This window comes from Henckelia pumila, chromosome 4, assembly GCF_033568475.1.
Source record: "Henckelia pumila isolate YLH828 chromosome 4, ASM3356847v2, whole genome shotgun sequence".
In the NCBI taxonomy this organism is placed as follows: Eukaryota; Viridiplantae; Streptophyta; class Magnoliopsida; order Lamiales; family Gesneriaceae; genus Henckelia; species Henckelia pumila.
In genome coordinates this window covers 104,811,769-104,826,471 of record NC_133123.1, presented here as the reverse complement: position 1 = coordinate 104,826,471, position 14,703 = coordinate 104,811,769, and the positions used below count along the sequence as shown (strand labels likewise).

The window sequence follows — 14,703 nt, the reverse complement described above, 5'->3', positions numbered from 1 at the left end:
AGGATAGGACCGGCAGTATGGAAAGGATAAGACTGATCTCGAAAGGGATATGAGACAACACCAACGTACAGTAAGGCACACCCCTCCTTAGACTCATGAGCTTAACAACCCGACACATCTGTGCTGTCACAAGTATAAAAAAAATAAAGTTGCGTCTTGGCTAAAAACTATAGCTTTTGGCTTAGTGGTAAGCGCTTGATCCTAACAAATATTGTAGGATCGATAATTTGTTGATTTAATAAAATTTATTGCTGATGATAATTATACAACTAAAAGTTTATCGTACAATAGCTCAAGAGTTATATTTCGGTTGCTCTACCCAATGGACAATCATTGTAACGCTCTTCACGAGCCACTACAAAAAATTAATGCTAATAAGCATGCATAATTAAACTTAAAGTAATATTCATCTACAACGAGAAGTAATATTATTGACTTAAAAATTAATACGTTTTTATATTTCGGGTCGAATAGGATATTCTTCTCATAAAATTGATTCGTAAGATTGTCTCATAGGATTTTTCATGTAAAATTAATAATAAAAATTAAATAGCAAAAACAATATCTTAATTATTTTTACAACACAAGCGAAATAAATACTATAAATCCAAACTTAAATGTTAGTACAACCAAATTGAATTCATAAACCAAATACAAATATAACAATTACAACTCATCTGCATCACAACTAGAAACTAAAATAAGCTATCCATTATTCTGACAGTCTGAACTGCCCAACCTAAGACATATCCCATGAAATATGATGTCTAATATGAAAACAAGGACATGAGACAATCATCAAGTACGGGAATGTATGAGTATGCAAACCTACATGATGCATGCGAATGAAAATGTGCTCGAATAATAGAGGATCAAGTCTAGAATCTCATTCTTAGTCTAGAAGTGCCAAAGGTAGAGTATCTGATATGACAGACATGTTTTGGCTCCCAGACTCATCATCAATACGTGGATCTACAATATCTTAAATCATCAGAGTCTACTTATCTTGTCAGGAACTTTGACTCTCAAAAGCCAATCATGCACAAAATAGATCGAATAGGGCTAAGAGGCCTCACAAAAACAAAGTATATCTCAAAAGATAACAAGCTCAACGTGTATATATGAAATGCAACATAATAAAAGGATAAAACAAAAATCATGAAACACACAAGTGTGTATGCTACACTTGGATATCTAAGTTAGTATATCACGTACCATACTGATAGTGACCCATCCTGGAATCACTAACTAATCAAAGATTAATCATGCAAAATAACTTAATACACAATAAACAATTAAACCACCGAAAACTTAATTAATTCAATTAAAACTATCAGCAAGAATATAACCGGCCCCAAAACAAACATTGATAAATGTTATACAACCCTATCAAATAGTAATACTAAATTCCACAAATAAAAACCTGAAACAGTACAATCCATCTTGCTGCAGCTCAACGACCGATATCTCTCGGTCCGTCCAATCTAAGTACTGTATTGTAGTATGGGGTGTCCAAAACCAAAACCGAGGACTTGAGCTAATAATGCTCAGCATGAAAGTATGAGTATACACATGCATGAATGCTAAATGCAAATAAACGGGTACCAGAAAACTATCACGGAAGAAACTCTTTCTCAACAAAAATGACGTCATGGTATGTAGCACACTGGGCCGTTGCATCAGGAGGTACTCCCATACCATATAAAATGCGTGGAAATATCCGAACCCAAATCCATGGAATCCATCCACAAAAATTCGGGGTTGAGCAACTCCTTTGCTGGTAATATCAAGGTATAGACTCAACGTGATAATGCATGCAGTATAATAATCATCAAATAATAAATGCACATAAGTCATGTCATATAAAACATGCAAACATAGAACATGCATATTTGATAAATATGGTTTTATGCATATTTTTGGTGTTATTTTTTTGTTTAGTTTCATGCATTCATATTGTTTCATTTGTGTTTTTGTGTGTTTTATTTATGATTTTATACATCCATGTGCATTTTACTCTCCTGGTTTGATTTGTAGGGAAATTGCAAAATTTCGAGAGAAAAATAATATGCTGGCAGAACATAACGCGCTCGAGCGGTTGCTTTCTACCTCTCGAGCGCGATCGAGAAGTTTTATTTTTCAAGGTTCAGACAACGCGCTCGAGCCATGGATTTTGGAATTCAAGTTCAGCATAGATTCTGTGCAATCTTTGAGATGGCATGTGTTGATGGGCATGGGTGTTAAACCAATTAAAACTGATACCAGTATGTACGATCATATTTATATTGAAGTTTAGATCAATCTTGGAAGCATATATCTCTGTACATGTGTTGATATGACTTTTCCCCGAAAACTTGCAGTTTCTGCAACTGAACTGATGAAAGATCCTATTGGAAAATCTGTTAATCTAAACTATGTTTGGGAGCCCAAAAGAGCTACAGTAATTTGCTTCACCTCAGGTATAAGTTGTCTCCTTTTTTCTTCATCTGTCAAGTGTGTTGATTCTAGGCTCTAATCCGAAAACTCGATTGACTTCTTAACTTAGATCATTGTTTTGTTTTTCTTGATTCCCATAGGTACCACGAGACGACAAAAAGGAGCTACCATAACTCATTCAGCTTTAGTTGTGCAGTCCCTCGTGAAAATAGCCATAGTTCGGTACGACCATAACGATGTACATACGAATTTCTCTTCATCGATATATTCTGTGTAGGAAAAATAGTGATTTGGATAAAACTCGATCGCCATCTGATTTCAAAACACAACTGTTGCAGATTTATTTGCACACCGGTCCGTTATGTCACATAGGAGGAATATAACCAGCAATGGCCGTGTTAATGGCTGGAGGTTTCCATGTTATGATACCGAATTTCGACACTCTTTTAGCATGTAAATCCATTAGGGAACTGCGCGTGAATTCTTTGATCACTGTACCTACGATGATGGCTGATTTAATCACAATTAATGGGTAAAACAATTATTTATATTTGTTTAATAATGACATACATATATTATATATTTTGTCTGCCCTCGTTTTTTTGCATAACCTATGTAAGGTTTGGACAGTATGAAATCACAGAAATATCAGAAATAACTTTTCGAGTGTGTGTTATCTTTCAGTGTTGTCAACACTTCACGATAACACTATGCAGCAGAATAATTAACTAACAGTAAAAATAAATAACACAAAAATAATTATGCACAAGTACTAAGTACTTGTACAATGCCTCATGGCGAAATAATCACTAGAAAATCAAATCAGTTTACAAAAAACCAACTAGCGATTGTTTTATGAAAAACTACTTTTCTCAACAGATTGAGAAAATAAACGACTTCCTAAAAACTAGTAAAAACTAGAATAAAACATCAATAGGAAGTTCTAAACCGAAAACGAAAACCAAAGAAACACTTTCTGAACAACACTTCACTCGTGTGTTCTTCAGTGTTTCCAATACTACTCGGCAACACAACGTAGCAGTAGTATCTCTTCAGAAATTCTTCAATGATCGAACTTCAATACTCTAGAATTTCTGCAGTACTTTCTCTATGTATTTTGCTCTCTATGTTTCACTCTCTTGATCTCTCTATCTCGTTCTTGTACAATCTGATCGGTCCAAGCACTCCTATATATAGATCTTCAATATATTTCCATAAATAAGATCCTACAAAGAATGGAAACAATATATAATCAGAAATCACATATTTCGAATCAAGATATATCTGATATTACCAATTTTAAAACATGTTCTAAGAAAGGAAAAACTATAAATATAAAAATTGAATGCAATAAGAAAATAATTTAAAAGACATGTGCGCAACATGTTCTTTCAAACTTTCCCTTTTTGCCTTTTTGGACTAAACATACATAAGTGCAAATAACTCCCCCTATCTTATGCAACTAAAGCTCCCCCTGAATTTAATCATCTCAGAACATAGTGTTGTATGGTCGTGTTGGCAACACCAACTCTCAACACTTACTAGATCAGAGTAGCAAATAGTTTAATATCATATCAGAGAGTAATAAGGAGTACAACCTAATCAACTCAAAAATATATTACTAACTCAGAGCAAAATAATAAATAACAAAAATAAAAGATAAGGATAAGAAAAAAAATCCTAAAACCAATTATGATCAACCACATCTAATCATCTGTCTCTTCAGCTTGCTCAGCACTTGATCCTACTCCCCCTTTTTGTCCAGAGGGCCCTGGTAGTCCAAGTTTAGTCCTGTACTCAGCCATTAAGGCTTCATATTACTCCAGAACAGCTTTGGCTTGTGAAATTTCCAGTTCAGCATGAGCCATTTGAGCACGAATTGCAGTAGAATTCAACATAATTACAGCAGTGTTGTGAATAGTCATAGGTGGAACAGACTCAGTGTTGGCAACACTAGGTACAGCACCAGTCCATGGTAGATCAATCATCATATTTCCTTTCAGCAAACTAGGTTCGATCTTGATAAGCTCATCTCCTCCAATCAATTCTTCATCATCCTCTTTCGTGAAGCCTTGAGATTCCAGCATACCATAGATCAATGAAGGAAACGGAAACTTAGTTGCTTTCCAACCACCTTCTCGAAAGGTCATAATATTTTCAAACACCAAATTACCAAAGTCCAAAGGAGCTTGAGTACCAATGGAAAACAGCGCAAGGGCTTGTGGCTTAGTTACCACTGTTGTATTGGTAGGTGGCGTCCAATTCCTGATCGCAATTTTGTGAAGCACAGAAAAGAAAGAAGTAAGCTTTGCATCTGACAACCTGTCTGGGTGCAGTGGAAATTTTTGAACCATTCCTCCAGTGATCACTTTAGTGACTTGATCAATATCCTCAGTAACTGCATCATCATCGATATCAGGAGTATTGCAGTGCTCATTGATCAAAACAGGAGTAAAATCATACACCTTTCCTCGGATGTACACTCTTCCAAACTTAAATGATTCTTCATCTCCAGTCTTCATGTTCAGATTGCAGTAAAATTCTAACACAGCTCTTCTTGAAAATGGTCCGGCAGTGGTGACAGTAGAAAATAAATTCTGCTGTTTCAAGAAAGTCACCAAGTTCTGCTTTTCGAAGGACACTTCATCAATATTTCTTTCTTTCCAACAGTCTTTTCCAGACAGAGCTTCCCATTCATCAGCAGATTCCTTTGAATAAAACTGAAGATTGTATGCCTTAGCAGGATCAATATCAGAGTCAAACTCAGCAGCAATGTTGTCATCAGTGTTGGCAACACTGTCATCAGTAGCTTGTTTCTTAGAACTTCCAGAACCATCAGAAGCAGCATCCTCATAGTCTTCTTCCTCAGAACTCGAAGAATATGAACTATCAGACTCCTGAGGCCGGTTATTCTCAAACTCTTGCAACATTTCAGCATCTGGTTCATCACCATCAGATGGAACTTGTGAAGGTGCAACTGGTTTAGCCTTGGTTTTCCGAATATTTACCATGAAAGTGGCCAGTGAAATTTACTCATCAGTAGACACTGGAGCCTCTGTGGTTAGCTTTGTGGTATCATCAGCAACAGCAGCACTAGATGACTCTTTCTCAGTAGAAGCCACATCAGTAGAAATTTCATCATAAGAATCATCACCACTAGACAAAACTCCTTTCTTTGATTTGGCATTTTCAGCAACAACGGTTTTTGTCCTAGCAACCACCTCAAAATTCTGATCCGCAGAATCATCTCCAGATGAGAAATATGGATCATCCAAAATAGGACGTGAAGTCTCCCCCTTACCACGAAATCTCTTATTGGTAGTAAAATCGGGGTTGAAGCCCGCTTGGCGCTTTGACCTTCTCGCTATTGGCTGTGTTGGGAACACACGATTCAACACTGAGAAATCAGGAGGATTCTCAAGGTCGATTTCATTCCCGGGTTCTCCTGGAGAAATTTCTGCCAATGGTGTAGGTTGAATGGCAACAGGTACAATCGAGAGAATATGATCAGAAGATAGCTCCGAAGGCTTGGCTTCCTCTTGATAACCCATCTCCGATCGTATATCATGCGAATCGAAAGTTTTGCCTGCCATTATAAACAATATAGAAATTAAGGGTTTCAGAGAATTTTTGCAGAGAGAGTTAGAAAAGATTGAAGACGATAAGATCAATTTCTACAGTGCTTAGAAATATATAGGAATATGGGGTTCAAATGGTAAAAAAAAATTCAAAAGCCCCTATCTCTCATATCAGACTAAGAATCTCCCCCTAACGGTAACAATTCTCCAACGGGTAAAAAAATCTCTCTAATTAAGGAAATTAAATTTGATTAATTAAGGATACCCTGAAACTCTTACTTAAGAATATATCAATATTCCCCAAAAATAAATAACTCCACATCGAGTTTTAACTCCACTGAAACATATTCAATCTCAATCAATTCAATTTTCAGCAAGTTGGGCAATTTTTTCAATTTTTGTTTGTCTTTAAACTGTTAACCCTGAGCACGATATGATCATAATAAATGCAAAATGCATGACCTAATTTATGTCTAAACCAGAATGTAATGAGATTAGATAAAAAATGATACATGCAAAGTGTGTGCATCACGTGTTAAGCACCAGTATTGGCAACACTTCCCAACAACACTGTAGTCTTCAAAATACTTTTGAATTTGTCACACTTCCAGAGCCATGTGTTTCTTCTTTTTATTTTGATTCAGAAGTGGTAGCCTGCACACTAAAAGAACGGTCTTCATTGGACTCTCTTAGGTAGCTTTTTCCAATTTTCTTCCGATTTTAGTTTGATTTTCAAGACATTGGTCACTGAAATTTTATCAAACCATGCTTTTTAAATTTTAAAACCACTTTTCACATGGGACAAGATCATGGAATACACGAACATCCCTCAACTACTTCATGGTTTAAGGCATATTTTCATGGCAAGTGTGTTCTGAAAATAAGTTTGACAGAAGAACTACAAAGTGTCAGTCAGTATTATCAAACAGTGCAAAACATAGAACATTATGAATATGCAGTATGCCTAAAGTCCTAAAAATGCTCATGCATGTTTGGTGTTGTCCGTCAGTGTTGGCAACACTTAAGGACAACAACCATGAGTGCTTATAAAGAACACATGTTGAGAGATTTCCTAAGACTGGAAAATCTCTCGAAGTTTAATGCTTTTGTAAAAATATCGGCCAGTTGGTTATTGGTCCCAACAAACTCCATATGGATCATGTCCTTCTCAACTAAATCTCGAATAAAGTAATGTCTTATGTCAATGTGTTTAGTTCGAGAGCGTTGTACTGGGTTTTTTGATATATCTATAGCACTTGAGTTGTCACAGTACACAATTGGTGTTTCACTTGTAAGACCATAGTCTTGTAGCATTTGATTCATCCAAATTAATTGAGAACAACAACTTCCCGCTGCCACATATTCAGATTCAGCAGTGGAAAGTGACACACAGTTCTGCTTCCTACTATACCATGAAACCAAGTTGTTACCCAAATAAAAACAACCACCCGTGGTGTTTTTCCTCTCATCAACATTTCCTGCCCAATCAGCATCACTATAGCCTACCAAATTAGTATTGGTTTCTTCAGTGTACCATAACCCTAAGTCTAAAGTGCCTGCAACATACTTCAAAATTCGTTTTACAGCTTTCATATGTATGACTTTAGGATCAGATTGATATCGGGCACACAAACATACACTGAACATAATATCAGGTCAACTTGCACTTAGATACAACAGACTTCCAATTATGCTTCTGTACAAAGTGTTGTCAATACTGTCAGCAACACTGTCTTTGCATAGTTTTTCATTAGTTCCCATTGGTGTTTTCATATGTCTAACATGATCAGTACAAAACCTTTTCACCAAATTCTTAGCATATTTGCTTTGACACAAAAAGATTCCATCACTCATTTGTTTTACTTGTAATCCTAGAAAGTAATTCAACTCACCTACCATGCTCATTTCAAAGGTAGCAGTCATGCTTTCAACAAAATCATTTACAAGTTTTTGAGATGAAACACAGAAAATTATGTCATCAACATAGATTTGAAAGATAAGAATGTTACCTTGTACTTTTTGAACAAAAAGTGTTTTATCTACCTCACCTTTTTTGAATCCAATGTCAAGAAAATACTCCGTGAGCCTTCCATACCAAGCACGAGGTGCTTGTTTCAATCCATATAAGGCCTTCTTCAATTTATAAACATGATCAAGATGATGTGGATCTTCGAATCCCTTAGGCTGTCTTACATAAACTTCTTCACTCAAAATTCCATTCAAAAATGCGCTTTTTACATCCATTTGAAACAGTTTCATTTTCATGTGACATGCAATAGCCAACAATAATCTAACAGATTCTATTCGGGCTACAGGAGCGAAGGTTTCATCAAAGTTCACCCCCTCAACTTGTGTATACCCTTGAGCTACCAACCTCGCCTTATTCCTCACAATATTTCTTGATTCATCAGTTTTGTTCTTAAAAATCCACTTTGTTCCAATGATATTACTATGATCAGGTGGAGGAACTAAGATCCACACATCATTCCTAACAAATTTTTCAAGTTCATCATGCATAACATTGAACCAAAATTCGTCTTGTAAAGCCTCACCAACATTTTTTGGTTCAATACTAGACACAAAGCAAGAATGTCTTACCTGAGATTATGCGGAAGTCATACACACTAACCCACTCATCTTTCGATAATCAACTTTTTCCTTTCTTTGGGTCTGCATCCTTCCTTGTGCATCTCTCCTATGATTTGTGAAGTAGGATGGTTTTTCTGAATCTTGCTAGGTACATCATGTCCAGCATCTCATATTTCATCTTCAAAATCATCCTGTTCTTCTGTACTCTATTCATTCATATTCAGTGTTGGACTCAGTGTTGTGCTGGGTGATTTTTCAGGAGGGACAACATATTGAAAACACTGGAATCAGTCTGTGAAGAGACAGTATATAGGAGATCATCAATATTGTCTTCAATTGTTTTCCCCTTCAGATCAGCATAATCATCAAATACCACATTAATAGATTCAATTATAGTTCTAGTTCTCAAGTTAAACACACGATAAGCTCGACTATTCAAAGCATATCCAAGAAATAAACACTTATCGCTTTTTGAATCAAACTTAGCCAACTGCATCCTGTCATTCAAAACATAACATATGCATCCAAAAATATGAAAATATTTAAGGTTAGACCTCTTTCCCATGAGAATTTCATAGGATGTCACAGTAGAACCTTTCCTTAAATATACCCTATTGGAAATATGACATGCAGTATATAAAGCCTCAGCCCAAAATCTTTTTGCGATATTTTTGGAGCTTAACATAACCCTTGCCATCTCTTGGAGGGTTCTGTTTTTCCTTATGGCAATGCCATTCTGCTGAGGTGTCTTAGGTGCTGAATATTCATGTGATATACCTTCCTCTTCACAGAATTGATCAAACAACGAGTTTTCAAATTCCTTACCATGGTCAGTTCGAATCCTAATAACCTTCAAAGCAAACAGATTAGTGATCTGCTTTATCAATTTTTTGAAAGCATCGAAAGTTTCAGACTTTTCTCTTAAAAAACTTAAACATGAGTACCTTGAAAAGTCATCAACACACACAAATGAATACCTCTTACCTCCACAGGTTTCAACCTCCATAGGTCCCATTAATTCCATGTGTAGGAGTTCAAGACATCGTGTTGTCCCACAGTGTTGTAACACTGGATGTGACACACGAGTTTTCTTACCTTTTTGACAGTCTCCACACACATATGGAACTCCAAAAGTTAAATTTGGCATCCCATGTACAACATCTTACTGGCTCAGTTTTTTCAAGGCTTTAAAGTTGGCATGTCCCAACTTTTGTTGCCATAAATTCAAATCATCAACCTTGGTAAATTTGCAAGCAAGTTCCTCTCCAAGTTGATAACAGTTGTCCGATGATCTAGACCTTGTCAAAACACACGAATTACTTTTATCAAAAACTTGACATAAATTCTTATCAAATTTAACATAAAGATCATCATCACAAAGTTGACTAATGCTAATAAGATTTGCATTTAATCCTTCAACATGTAGAACATTGTGTATCTTAGGCAGTCCTTCTACATTCAAGGTTCCTTTTCCAACAATCTTTCCATTGGCTCCTCCTCCATAAGTCACTTTTCCTTTATCCTGTTCAACATAGTCAGAAAGATACTTCTTCAATCCTGTCATGTGGCATGAACTGCCACTGTCGAAGTACCAATGACCTGCAACATTAGTTTTTAAGAAAGTATAAACAACATTACAACTGGATTTAGCTTTTGGTACCCAAACCTTTTTCTCAGTATTTTTCCTCCTGGCAGTGTTCTGGTTCAGTGTTGGCAACACTGATGACAGTTCTTGCCTGGAATTCCAGTACATATAGTCATACCTGAGTTTGAAACAGTAAGGCTTGATGTGACCTTGCTTGTGACAGTAATGACAAACAAACATACGTTTTCTTTGTTTTTTCCTTTGAATAGGAGCTTGTGTCTTCAATGGAATTGGTTTTTCCTTTGGAATTGCAATTGGAACACTAGCAGAGTTACTGTTCTCTTTGACAAAAACAGTTTGTGACGACTCCCCCAAATTCAAACTTGCTGTTATGAAACTCTAGACCAGCTCTATCATCTTTTCCCATCATCAGAATTGAATCCAACTTGGTCTTGCTTGAATTATACTTTGCGAGAGTTGCATTGGCTCTTCCAAGCTCTTCTTTGACCTTGCCTAGTTCTAAATCCTTCTTGCTCAAAACAACTTCAAGTCTAGCCACTGAAGCTTTCAATTCACTGTTCTCCTTTGTTAAAGCAGAATTTGTCTTGTTCCTTAATATCCAGTCATTATAAAATTCTTCATACATCTTCTGAGCATTATCCCAAGACAGTTCTACTTCACCAGCTTCCTGATTTGAGTCTCCAAAAACAGACGCATTTAGACAAAGTACTTTTTGGTCAGTGTTGTGACCAAGTGTTGTGACACCTGTGATAACACTGTGTTTCTTCTGCAGCACCAAAACTGAAAGGGCATTGTGAGTCTCTTCTTCTCCTTGTTCTGTTCCTTCCTCATCTTCATCATCACTTAGGGAAGCACACATTCCTTTGCGAAGTCTGGTTGGGCACTCATTAGCATAGTGACCAAAGCCTGTGAACTCATGAAACTTCACAGATTCAAACTTCTTCGATATATTCAGTGTTTTTCCTTCTTTCTGAAAGTGATTTTGACTCTTTGAAGGGATGGTATTCTGTTCTAGTCCGCATATCCTCAATGGTTTTCCAACAGCAGGAGCATTCAAAACTTTGGGTTTCTGACCAGGTTTCTTATAATCTCTCATTCTCTTCGAGTAGTTACCAAATTGTTTGGTAAGAAAGGCGATTGAATCATCTCCTAAGTCAGACTCGTTGACTCCTTGTATCAGATCAACAAAATCATTGTATGAGTCATTAGAAACTTGAATTGCAATAGACTTACCTTTGTCCTTTTTTCCAAAATTCATCTCTAACTCATATGTTCGAAGTGAACTCATCAATTCATCCAATCCCAGAATTGATGTGTCTTTTGATTCATCAATGACACAAATCTTCATTTGAAATCTTTTCGGCAGTGATCTCAACACTTTGCTCACTAAACGTTCGTTAGAAATAGCATCACCAAGATCAATTGTCTCATTCTCTATCTTCCTCAAACGTCGTTCATAATCATCGATTGTCTCACTTTCTTCAATTCTCAGATTTTCAAACTGAGTAGTGAGAATCCTTCTTTTGGTTCGACGCACACTATCGGATCCTTTACAGTGCATTTGAAGTTTTTTCCAAGCCTGTTTAGCACAAACACAGTTAGTTACAAGTGAAAACATATTAGAAAAGAGAAGTAAATATAGCATTAAGAGCTTTGTTGTTCATATTTGAAGCAGCAGTTTCATCGGCATTCCATTCCGTTTCTGGTTTGAGGAAAAAATCTCCTTCTCCATCAGTTCTCCTTGGTGGATTCCATCCTTGTAGCACACGCTGCCATGCCTTTTCATCAATCGATTTGATGTAGACACGCATCCTTACTTTCCAGATAGCATAGTTGGATCCATCCAAGATTGGAGGACGTTGAGCAGTTCCTGAATAAGGTATCTCCATTGTGATATCCTGTCAAACACAAAAACAGAATCACACTTAGTATCGTCAAGTGAATGTCTCTGACGCCAATTGTAAGGTTTGGACAGTATGAAATCACAAAAATATCAGAAATAACTTTTCGAGTGTGTGTTATCTTTCGGTGTTGTCAACACTTCACGATAACACTATGCAGCAGAATAATTAACTAACAGTAAAAGTAAATAACACAAAAATAATTATGCACAAGTACTAAGTACTTGTACAATGTTTCATGGCGAAATAATCACTAGAAAATCAAATCAGTTTACAAAAAACCAACTAGCGATTGTTTTATGAAAAACTACTTTTCTCAACAGATTGAGAAATAAACGACTTCCTAAAAACTAGTAAAAACTAGAATAAAACATCAATAGGAAGTTCTAAACCGAAAACGAAAACCAAAGAAACACTTTTTGAACAACACTTCACTCGTGTGTTCTTCAGTGTTTCCAACACTACTCGGCAACACAACGTAGCAGTAGTATCTCTTCAGAAATTCTTCAATGATCGAACTTCAATACTCTAGAATTTCTGCAGTACTTTCTCTATGTATTTTGCTCTCTATGTTTCACTCTCTTGATCTCTCTATCTCGTTCTTGTACAATCTGATCGGTCCAAGAACTCCTATAAATAGATCTTCAATATATTTCCATAAATAAGATCCTACAAAGAATGAAAACAATATATAATCAGAAATCACATATTTCGAATCAAGATATATCTGATATTACCAATTTTAAAACATGTTCTAAGAAAGACAAAACTATAAATATAGAAATTGAATGCAATAAGGAAATAATTTAAAAGACATGTGGACAACATGCTCTTTCAACCTCTGTTATTTCATTGAAGCGGACCTCTTTCAGGACACAACAAACATCTGGAAGTTTGGAATTCGTGACGAAGATCTTGAATGGCGGCGGCGGTTTGTCACCTCTGCTTTTCCAAGATGCTACCAAAATTTTCCCAAGAGCTACATTCTCTCATCTTATGGTGTGTGATCTCCACCTAGTATCGTTTTCGTCGACCTTATTTACACATTCTCAACATGTTGGTTCTCAATTTCGATCTTTGTTTGTTTGTAGGAATGACAGAGGCATGTTCCTCACTAACATTCATGACTCTTAAAGATCCAACACAAAAACAGAGCCATCTCAAGAAGCAAAATGATCATGTGAAAGAATCCAAATTGATCGTTCAAGAAGTTGTCCGTGTAGGCAAACCCGCCTCATATATCGAGCTAAAAGTAGATGCATAGGAGCCTTGGAGTCCCGTGAGAATATTCATGAGGGGTCCGCATGCAATGTTCGGTTACTGGGGTCAATCCAAGCCTGTCCACCAAGGTTGGATTGATACAAGAGATATAGGGCAGTTGGATGATCATGGCAATCTTTGGCTGTTTGGGTGCGAAAAGGATAAGATCAAGACCGGAGGGGAGAACATTTATCCCGAAGAGGTGAACGAGATCCACAAGTACTACTCCACCTTTCTTATATATATTCGAATCCTGATTCGATTTGTTTGCATGAAACAGGTGGAATCTGTCATATACCTACATCCGGGAGTCTCCAATATTGTCGTTGTTGGCATCCCGGACGCCAGGTTAACCGAGATGGTAATAGGTTGTGTTCAATTGAAACAAGGCTGGAGATGGTCTGATAGTAACTCAAGAGCCCAAGCTTTGTCAGGCGAGAGCCTAAGACAATATTTTAAATACAAGAATTTGACAGGGTATAATTTCTCCTACCCATTTATTGTTGATTAGTATATGTCAAGATACAAATTTTGTGGCAAAGTTTCATAAATTTTCATGTAGATTTAAAATTCCAAAAATATTTGTTTTATGGGGAGCCGAGTTCCCATTAACAAATGGGATATTAAGGAGAGACGAAGTCCAAGCAATACTCATATCTCAAACACAATTTTTGTCCAGCAAACAGTGATTTTTCATTTGCCTTTCTTGATTTGTATTCGTATGACTTGATGTTCTTTGATTCACCGTAATTCTCTCACGAATGAGATGTAGCATTATAAAGAAGCTAAGAATTGCAAGGAATGATATTTGCTTTCTGTTTCTAGTTAAATTCACGATATTCTTTATCTTTTTATTTACGTTTGATCAATTGCTTTCCTTTGTTACATACTCTTGTTTTACCCCAAAAAACTTAAATATTTTTATAACGGCAAAATAAATAACATCCTTTGTACAAAAATCCAAAAAATAAATAAACGCCCTACCAAAATTAATAATATTTAGACCCCTATTTTTTGCCTTAATTTTAATAACCTGATGGTAATGTGTTTGATTTTTAAAAAATAATGTACGTATTAGTTTATTAATATTATTTAGAAGATTTTATAATCTTTGGACTTTTCACAAGAGAGCTGATGCAATTAGCTTCATTTTTCTATGTGAACACAAAAATTTCATTTATTTCAGAACTCAAATATCTACATGTCATATTTTAGACCAGGTGCACCAATTCGGATGTTAGATAGGTCAAACTGTTGCCTCAACATTGAACTGGATGAATAAGATGATATCATGAATTTTGACTGACCAGTTCTGGTAGTTTAGTCATGTCTT

General features: G+C 36.1%; 1 pseudogene; it reads left to right on the top strand.

Moving 5' to 3' along the window:
• The first annotated feature begins 1,643 nt into the window (after positions 1-1,643).
• Positions 1,644-14,059, top strand: LOC140861489 (2-succinylbenzoate--CoA ligase, chloroplastic/peroxisomal-like; annotated as a pseudogene).
• Positions 14,060-14,703: the final 644 nt, after the last annotated feature.